At 41.3% G+C, this 9,476-nt stretch overlaps 1 pseudogene; it reads right to left on the bottom strand.

Annotated features, from left to right (window-relative positions):
• Window positions 1-8,413: 8,413 nt before the first annotated feature.
• LOC107977061 lies at window positions 8,414-8,968 on the bottom strand (annotated as a pseudogene).
• Between the last annotated feature and the right edge of the window lie 508 nt (window positions 8,969-9,476).

Below are 9,476 nucleotides of genomic sequence, written 5' to 3'. Positions count from 1 at the left end.
ATGGACACAGAGGCAGACACCCACAGCTAAACATTCAACTGAATTCCTAGAATCTAGTTGCAGAGAGGGAGGAGTGAAGAGCAAAGTGGTCAAGACCAAGCTGCCGAAACCCACAGAAACAGCTGACCTGAACAAGGGGGAGATCATGGACCCCAGACTGATGGCTGGGAGGCCAGCATGGGACTGATCCAGACCCCCCGAACGTAGGTGTCAGTGAGGAGGCCTCGGCAATCCATGGGGCCTCTGGTAGAAGATCAGTATTTATCCCTGGTGTATGAATGGACTTTGGAAGCCCATTCCACATGGAGGGATGCTCTCTCAGCCTGGACACATGTGGGGAGTGCCTAGGCCATGCCCCGGATGATAAGATAGACTTTGGAAATCCCCCATGGAGGGCCTCACCCTCCCTGGGGGGTGGGGATGGGGTTGGCGGGGTTGGTGAGGGGCAAGGGAGGAAGGAAGGGAGAGGGAGCTGGGATTGACATTCAAAGCAGGCTTATTTCTAATTTAAATAAAAATAAATTATATATATAAAGAGAGTTGCCATGGTCATGGTGTCTCTTCATAGCAACAGCAACCCTAAATAAGACAGCACTGTACATTCAGAGTTTTAACAAGCATATAATGGCACACATCCATCACCTTAGCCACACACAGTAGTTTCACCATCCTAAAATCCTGTATGCTCTACCTGTTCATTCTGCTTTCTCCCATAATCTGGTGACAACTGATTTTGTGCATTCTATGTGAGCACTCTCCATGAGCTGTCCCCTCAGCCCCACACTACTCTTAATTGTCTCCAAAGAGACGCCTATTCCTTGATGCCATGTGGTTGAAGTTTTCTGTTCAGTTCTTTCAGATTAGCTTGTTTTGCCGAGTAAGAAGCACTTAGGCATTCTCTGAGCCTTTTCCTGTTTAAAAAACAAAACAAAACAGCTTCTGGAAATCTGTTCTCTCCTCCCATCATAGGTTCTGATAGACCTCAGAGTCAGTGTCCACCTCACACAAATGTCGCTTAATCTGGGTGTGGTTCCAAATGCCTGTGATCCCATTACTTACAGGCAGAGGCAGGATGATTGTGATCTTGGGATTAGCCTGGGCTACTTAGCAAGTTTCAGGCTAGATTGCACTATCTAGCAGATCTCTCTCTCTCTCTCTCTTTCTCTCTCTCTCTCTCTCTCTCATACACACACACACACAAGTTGGATTAGAAGCAGATTTCTTTTTTTATTATTTTTTTAATTTGAATTAGAAACAAGATTGATTTACATGACGATCCCAGTTCCCTTCTCCCTCCCTTCCTCCCCTACCACCCCCCAACTAAAAACCTTCCTATCACATATCCTTTCTTCTATTTTTCACCCGACCCAACCTTTCTGCTCCCTCATGACCTCTGCATCCTTCCTCTTCTTCCCTTCTCATTTTCATAGCTCCCTCCCCCCTCTTCCCATGCTCTCAATTTGCTCAGGGGATCGTGACCCTTTCCCCTTCTCCAGGGGACAATGTTTGTCTCTTTTAAGATCCTCCTTGTTTACTAGTTTCTCTGACAGTGTGGATTGTAGGCTGATAATCCCTTACTCTATGTCTAAAATCCACATATGAGTGAGTACATATCATGTTTGTCTTTTTGTGATTGGGTTACCTCACTCAGAATGGTTTCTTCTCATTCCATCCATTTTCCTGCAAATTTCAAGATTCCATGTTTTTTTTTCTGCTGAGTAGTACTCCATTGTGTAAATGTACCACATTTTCTCTATCCATTCTTTGGTTGAGGGGCATGGTTAAGAAGCAGATTTCTTAATATATCCAACTTCAAGTATAGTGCAACAAAGTTTTTTTTTTTTATTTTTAAACAAAAGCAAGTAGGGGATGTGCAGCTCTCTTCTGACCTTGAGTACGTGGGTACATATAGACACATGAACACACACATGCACACATATAACATAAATCAATTGTAAAGAAAAAATTCAAGTGTTGGGGACCTCACAGTGGCTGGTTAGTAATGGTAAAGGTGCTTGCTATCAAGTCTGATGAGCTGAGTTTAATCCTTCGGACCCATACAGCGGAAGGTGAGAATTGACTCCCACAGTTTGTCCTCTGACCTTCATAAGACGCTATGGCAGGAGTGGGGGTGCACACATACCCACACATGCATAATAAATAAGGGAAGTCATCTTAAAAATCAAGTTGGGAGAGGCAAGAGGATTATACAGGAAAACATTGTTTTATAGAGATAATCAATGATTAGTGATTTCTAATAGAATAAATTAATTTGGAAAATAACGAAGGCTCTTATTTGGTCTTAGGAACATATGGGTCACTAGGAAACATTTTTTGTTTAAGTTTGTTTAAGTGAGTGAACCACATTTGTGTTTTCTTGTTTCTTTTTAAAATTATTTACTTATTTAGTGTGGGCGTGTGGGGGCACTGTCCTACTGTGATACAGTCAGGGACAACCATCAGGAGTTGGTTCTCTCTTTCCACCATATAGGTCCTAAGGCTTAAACTCAGCTTTCCAGGCTTGGCAGCACTCTGAATGTCTGCTGTACCATCTCCTGGCCTACACTAGAAAAAAAGGAAGCTAATTTCTTTGTCTGAGAGGCAGAATATAGCCCAGGCTTGCTTCAAACTTACCATTTAGCTGAGGATGGCCTTGAGCTTCTTTATAAAAATATAATTTTTAATTCATTCGTTGAGAATTGCATACATGTATAGAATTATTTTAATCACGTCCACTTCCTCTCTCCAACTCTCCCTGGACAGACTCCCCCAACATGTTCTTTTCCTGGCTTCATCTTTTTAAAAAATTTATAACCCCAGAGTCCAGCTAGTGCCTCCCATATGCTCAGGGTGTGAGGTCATACACTGGAGCATAAGTAACCTACCAATGGCCACATCCCAGAGAAAAATGACTCTTCCTTCTCCAGCCGCCATTAACTGCCTCGTGGGCCCCTCCCCATCCATAGGGGAGTTTTGGCTTGTTTGATCTTGTAATCACAGATGCTGCCGGTTCCACCAGTGCGATGGTCATGTCATGTCGAGAAGAAAGCATGTCACAGCGCTACTATCCATCCTCTGTCCCCCTTTCCACAATGTTCCCTGAGCCTCGGGGGTTGGGGTTAATATAAATATTCCATTTAAGGCTGGGCACTCATAGTAACTTATTTTTAGCACTCTGACCAGTTATGGATCTCTGCATTAACTGCAGGCCACTGCAAAAGGCAGCTTTTCTGACTGAGGCTCAGAGCAACACAAATCTATAGGCATAAACAAAAATGTTTGGAAGACACTTTGACAACATGACTGAGGGTGACCTTGGACTTTTAATCCCCCTTCCTCCACCTCCTGAGTGCTGAGATTATAAGTGTGTTCACCATGCTCTGTTTCCCCTTATTTCTCATATTGCAGAAGAAAATGAGCCCAAATTGGCTTTGACCACAATGGTAGGTGAAAGCTGAGAAAAATCACCAGATGCCATCATCTGTGTCAAGTGAGTGTCACAAGGGGGACTTATAATTATTCACTGGCACTTCAGTGGTGGGGAACAATTACAGGAGAGGCATTCCTTTGTCATACTTCATTGTGACAGGACTTTGGGCCTGGTGGTAATAAATGAACAAAGTTTAGGGCTTTGGGATAGCTTCCACACCTCACAGAATGGAGATCTTTGTCAGACACTGTGACAATTAACCAAACAACATTCCATCATGGTTATTTTTATACATCTTGAAAACCAAGCCTCGGCTTCATCTTGGGTCAAATAGTGAACAAAAATCCAATTATGAGAGATAATTGAATCACTCTTTGGAAAGTGTAGGCAGGTGTATTTCAGCTCATTTACAGAGCAGGTTGAGGAATTAAGCCATGTCTTGTGAATGGATGTCAGCACGACACAGGTCATCAACAAAAGCATATAAATGACAATGGTCGAAGTACTAATGAGTATTCATTAGGAGCATCCTGAAGGTGAAAACAGATACACTACTCCACATGAGCAGATCTCGCCAGCCACCCTATCTGCCCACAGATTCTTTTCGCTGCACTTGGGAGTTATACATTGCCTCAAAGATGACTTCTCAGTGATTCCTGATGCCCCAAATTTATGCCCATATGTCACTCACTCCTTCTGAGTGTGGCTGTCAAACATGTGGGAATGTCACTCAGGTATTTAGTTACAAAAGATGGTGGTTTTGTTTTTGCATGCTTTCCCAGGACCTTGTCCAGGATTCACAGCATTTTCAGGTTCTTGTGTCTTGAAACAAAGAATTGGACCAGGAACATGAATAGTGATGGGAACACAATTTCTTAAGCAAGTCCTTCCCAGAGTGAAGGACTAGGGAGTCAGAAAGACAGACCCCTTGAATGCAGACTGTGGGTAGAGGAGGAAGCCCTGAGTGTATGAAGTTCTGAGTGAATGTATGTTGCTAATGAATTGGGCATGTCAAGTACCCTAGCCTCAGAACCAAGGGAAAGTATTAAATTTAGCCTGTAATGACTGTTGTTATGCTCCCCTTTTTGTTTCTGATTTTGTTAATTTGGATATCCTCTCTGCATCTTTTACTTATTTTGGGTAAGGGTTTGTCTATCTTGTTGATTTTCTCAAAGAAACAACTCTTTGTATTATTCTGTTTCTATTTTATTGATTCCACCTCTCAGTTTGACAATTTCCTTTCCATATACTCCTCTTGGGCATGTTTGCCTCTTTTTGCCTAGAACTTTTAGGTAAGTTGTTAAGGTGCTAATATGAAATCTCTCCAATTTGTTTATGTGGGCACTTAGTGCTATGAACTTGCCTCTTATCACCATTTTTATTGTGTCCCATCAGTTTGGGTATGTTATGCACTCATTTTCATTGAATTCTAGGAAGTATTTAACTTCTTTAATTTTTTTCCTTGACCCAGTAGTCACTCAATAGAAAGTTGCTCAGTTTCCAAGGCTTTTGTCTTAGCTAGGGTTTGATTGCTGTGAAAAGACACCATGATCATGACAACTATTATAAAGGAAAATGTTTCATTGAGGCTGGCCGGTTTAGTTCAGTATTGTCATGGTGGAAAGTATGGCAGCATGCAGGCAGACATGGTGCTAGAGAGGTAGCTGAGAGTCCTATGTTTTGATCCGTAGGCACCAGGAAGAGACAGAGAGCCACTAGGACTGGCTTGAACTCAAAGACACTCTTCTTCCAATAAGGCTACACCTACTCTAACAAGACCACCCCTCCAATAATGCCCTCCCCATGGGTCTATGGGGGCCATGTTTATTCAGACCACCACATTCCACTCCCTGGCCCCCATAGGTGTATATCCATATCATAATGCAAAATGCATTTAGTCCAACTTCAAAAGTCCCCAGAGTCTATCAGTTTCAACTTGGTTTAAAAGACCAAAGTCTTTTCTGAGATTCATGCTATCTATTAACTGTAATCCCCTATAAAATCAAACAAAAAAGCAGATCACATACTCCCAACATACAATGTCACAGGATATATATTACTATTCCAGGTTGGAGGAAAGGGAGCATAGTGAAAAAACAATTGACTAAAGCAAGACTGGAAACCAGCTGGACAAACTCCAAATTCTGCATCTCCATGACTGATGTCAAAATACTCTTCAGATCTCCAGCTCCTTTCATCTTTGTTGACTGCAACACACTTCTTTCTCTTGGACTGGTTCCACTCCCTCTTAGCAGCTGTCCTTGGCAGCTATCCCACAACTCTCCAACATCTTGGGGTCTCCATGGCAATCCAGGTTTCACCTTCACAGCTTCACACAATCGTCTCTCTAGGTCTCCATGCAGGGACATCCCTGACATACACCTGGCCTCAGAAGTGTAGTAACCCAATTTTGGTGGCTTCTGTCTGGTCCCATTGGCTAGTCTGTCTGGTCCATGCTAGGAAGGAGTAGTGTGGATTGAAGAATGACAGGTAGAAAAATCAAAGATTCAAAAGAGAAGACAGAAACACAGGATAGAGTCGGGAGGACATTCAATGAATACTGGACAGCCCATGTTTATTGTTCATAGTCTTTTTATACCCCCATCAAAAGAGGGGTAGAAGGCAAAAGAAGAAGAAAGAGTAATTACCTTTTCAATACCCCAAAACATCAAGTAACTATATCTTGAGTTAAGTATTCTGTTGTTTAGGCAGGACATGCAGTGACCACACCTTAGGCCAAACATCCTGTTGCATTTATGTCTTAGACCAGACATCCTTGTTATTTCATTTTGAAAGAACAATAATAGGCTAGAACTCTCTGACCTTTTGTCAAGATGGAATGGAATCAATTCTGTGGGTTCCCACACAGAAGCTTTCCTTATTCTTTGATGGAGATTCCATAACCCCTTTCTTCTATTCTTGGCTCTAAAGCCAGAACTATGAGGTCAAAACTGCTAAGTTCTTGCTTGCTTGGGGCTGGAACATGGCCCCTCATTCAATTACATCTTCACCAACTTTCCTTCACTGCCTGAACTTGGCTTCCCTGGAACTCAATCTGTAGACCAGGCTGGCCTCAAACTCAGAGATCTGCCTGCCTCTTCCTTTGGAGTGCTGGGATTATTTATTTCCTGTGTTTTCATGGGTATAGTTAACCACCTTGGGTTGGAGTATTCCTTCTAATACCTTCTGTAGGGCTGGATCTGTGGATAGGTATTATTTAATTTTAACTATTATTGAATGTTTTGTTTTCTCCATCTGTAGTGCTTGAAAAGTTTTTCTGGGTATGGTACAATTTTTCTGGATTGGTATCTGTGGTTTCTTAGAGTCTGCAGAACATTTGTCCAGCCCTCTAGCTTCTAGATTTTTCCATTGGGAAGTTGGTTGTAATTCTAATAGGTCTGCTTTTGTATCTTAATTGACTCCCTCCCTTTTGCAGCCTTTAATATTCTTTGTCCAGTATGTTTAGTATTTTGATTATTATGTGGCAAGGGGACTTTTTTTCTTTTTTACTTTTATCTTATATGGACAACAACCTCCAGGATCTCAGAAAGTATCTGTTCTTGGGGAAAGTGCTTATAGGTTAAAGGCATTTTTTTATTTTATAGATCTCTTAAGTCATAGAGAGGAGAGTGGGATACTGTAGAGGTAGGCTATAACTAGTAGAATTGGGTAGCAGCAGGCAAGGGGCAGAGAAAGAAACCTGGGCTTCTCTCTGTTGTGAGGTCTTCAGAGAAGACTGCTGGGACATGGCCTTAAGCCAGTAGAAAGTTCTTATTAGCTGGCCAGCAACCACAATGGGTATTCAGGATCCCACTGAAGCCCTGAGCCTTTCTCAGGGTGAGCTTCTAAGTAAAAAACAAAACAAAACAAAAAACTATGTCCTGGGTTGACATACTTCAGTTAACAAGAAAAGTTATCCAGAAACAGAACTACAGGAGCCATAAAAGCACGGTTAGTATGTTTTTAGAGACTTTCCTTAACTATGGACTTTGATGGATTATATCCATTTGCTTTTGTTTTATGGTTTTTTTTTAGAATTTATTTATTTGCTATGTATACAACATTCTGCTTCCATGTATATCTGCACATCAGAAGATGGCACCAGGTCTCATAACAGATGGTTGTGAGCCACCATGTGGTTGTTACAGAAAAAATGCAGGCCAGTCTGGACAACTTAAAAATAAGTGAGACCTTAAAAATAAGGAGTGAGAATAGGGTTGCAGATAGATAAAAATCAGTGATAGAATGTACCTGGTGTATGTGAGGAGGCTGTAGATTCAGTCCTAGAACTACCAAGCAAACATCTTCGTTTCTATAATGAACAGTGAAATAAACATATCATGTTTCAGCAGTTTGTCTCAAACAGTTCCTTAGAGTACAGTCAAAATAGGACAATTGAAGACAAAGTGGGTCTTAGGGTTCTGATGTATCTTGCTCCCCAGGAAGTTGTTTGCATTGTCCCTCTGGAATCCCTTACCCATTTGATAAGCTAAGCATATGCTTTATGATTGTATTAATTTTCACTCTGATATTACGGAATTTAAAATACTTTCCTTAAGTTCATTAGTTATCTGTATTTTTTCTTTGGCAGCCACTGCAATTTTTTCTGTTGATATTCATGGCTAGTATTCCCCACAGGTTCAGGTAGTTAGTACTTGGTCCCTGGTTTGGAGGATGTTATGGAAACTTGGTGAGGCGTGACCTTGCTTGAGGAAGTATGTCATAGGGGTGGGCTTTGAGAGTTAATAACCTTGTTACACTTCTGGTTCTTTCTCTCTCTTTTGTATTTACAGATCAAGATTAAAAAATTGTTTTTTTTATTTTTTTGAGATTAAATACAATTACATCATTTCCCCTTTCCCTTTCCTCCCTGCAAACCACACACACACACACACACACACACACACACACACACACACACACACAGTTTATGGCACTAAGCAGCCTATCACAAAATGTAAAACAGACTAGGTGGCAAAAATGTTACACACTGTTATCATCTGGTTCACCTTCTTCCTTCATTTCCTCAACATATCTCTCTGCTTCCTCCCTTATATCTTTTGGAATATTCATGTCACCAACCAGCTGAGCTCCAGCTCAAAGGCTTTATCCTTAATCTATTATGTACAATATAAATTATTCTTGCATCTTCTTTAACTTTTAATGATGGCAGGTCATTCCTTTCATCTGAAGCTTTTCTATTTCTGTCTTTGCAGCTTGCCTGGATTTTCAATTGGCGCAGCCCCAGTAACCAACCATATGAACCGCCTGATAGGTCAATGATACAGAGCTGTTCAAGATCATTTGTCCTGTAAGACCCCAACATGAGACTGAAGCCCAAAGGTCTAAGAGCACTGTAGTGTGTACAAGCATGTATGTGTACAAGCATCTATGTACATGGCCATCCTGCAGCATGTTTGAGGGGAATGTTACAGCCAAAGTTACATCTACAGCTGGAAGGAAGCTTCTGATTTTGTTATCTGGTAATGAATGAGCATCTGCCACTAAGCCTGTGAATGCCATTCCAACATGTTGATCAACATGTTGATTTTTTTTAAAAAAAGAAAAATAACTGGCTTAGAGGTTAATAATACTGTCTGTTCTTTCAGAGTACCTAAACTCATGCTGTGGTACATATGCACTTACGTGTGTCTGTACACACACACACACACACACAGTATAAAGATTAAAAACTTATCTTTTCTAGAGTTTGACAAAGGTAAAATTGCAAAGTGTGAACCCTCTTAGGTTTTATTTATTTTTCACTTACTACAGTGCTTTGAGACTAACCTATGTGGTTGTAGGCATCATTAATTTACTTAAAATGTTTATGTATTTATTTGTTGTGTGCATAGTGTGTGTGTGTGTGTGTGTGTGTGTGTGTGTGTGTGTGTGTGTGTGTGTGTGTGTGTGATATGTGTGATGTATGTGCACATGTGTGTGAGGATGCTCATGTCCATGTGCTCTCTTGAGGAGGCACTAGGTGTCCTGTATCTTGAGGAGGCATTGGTGTCCTGTATCTTGAGGAGGCACTAGGTGTCCTGTA

Source organism: Cricetulus griseus, chromosome 8 (genome assembly GCF_003668045.3).
Source record: "Cricetulus griseus strain 17A/GY chromosome 8, alternate assembly CriGri-PICRH-1.0, whole genome shotgun sequence".
Lineage (NCBI taxonomy): Eukaryota > Metazoa > Chordata > Mammalia > Rodentia > Cricetidae > Cricetulus > Cricetulus griseus.
Note: the sequence above shows the minus strand (reverse complement) of the source record. Positions and strands in the feature narration are given on the sequence as shown.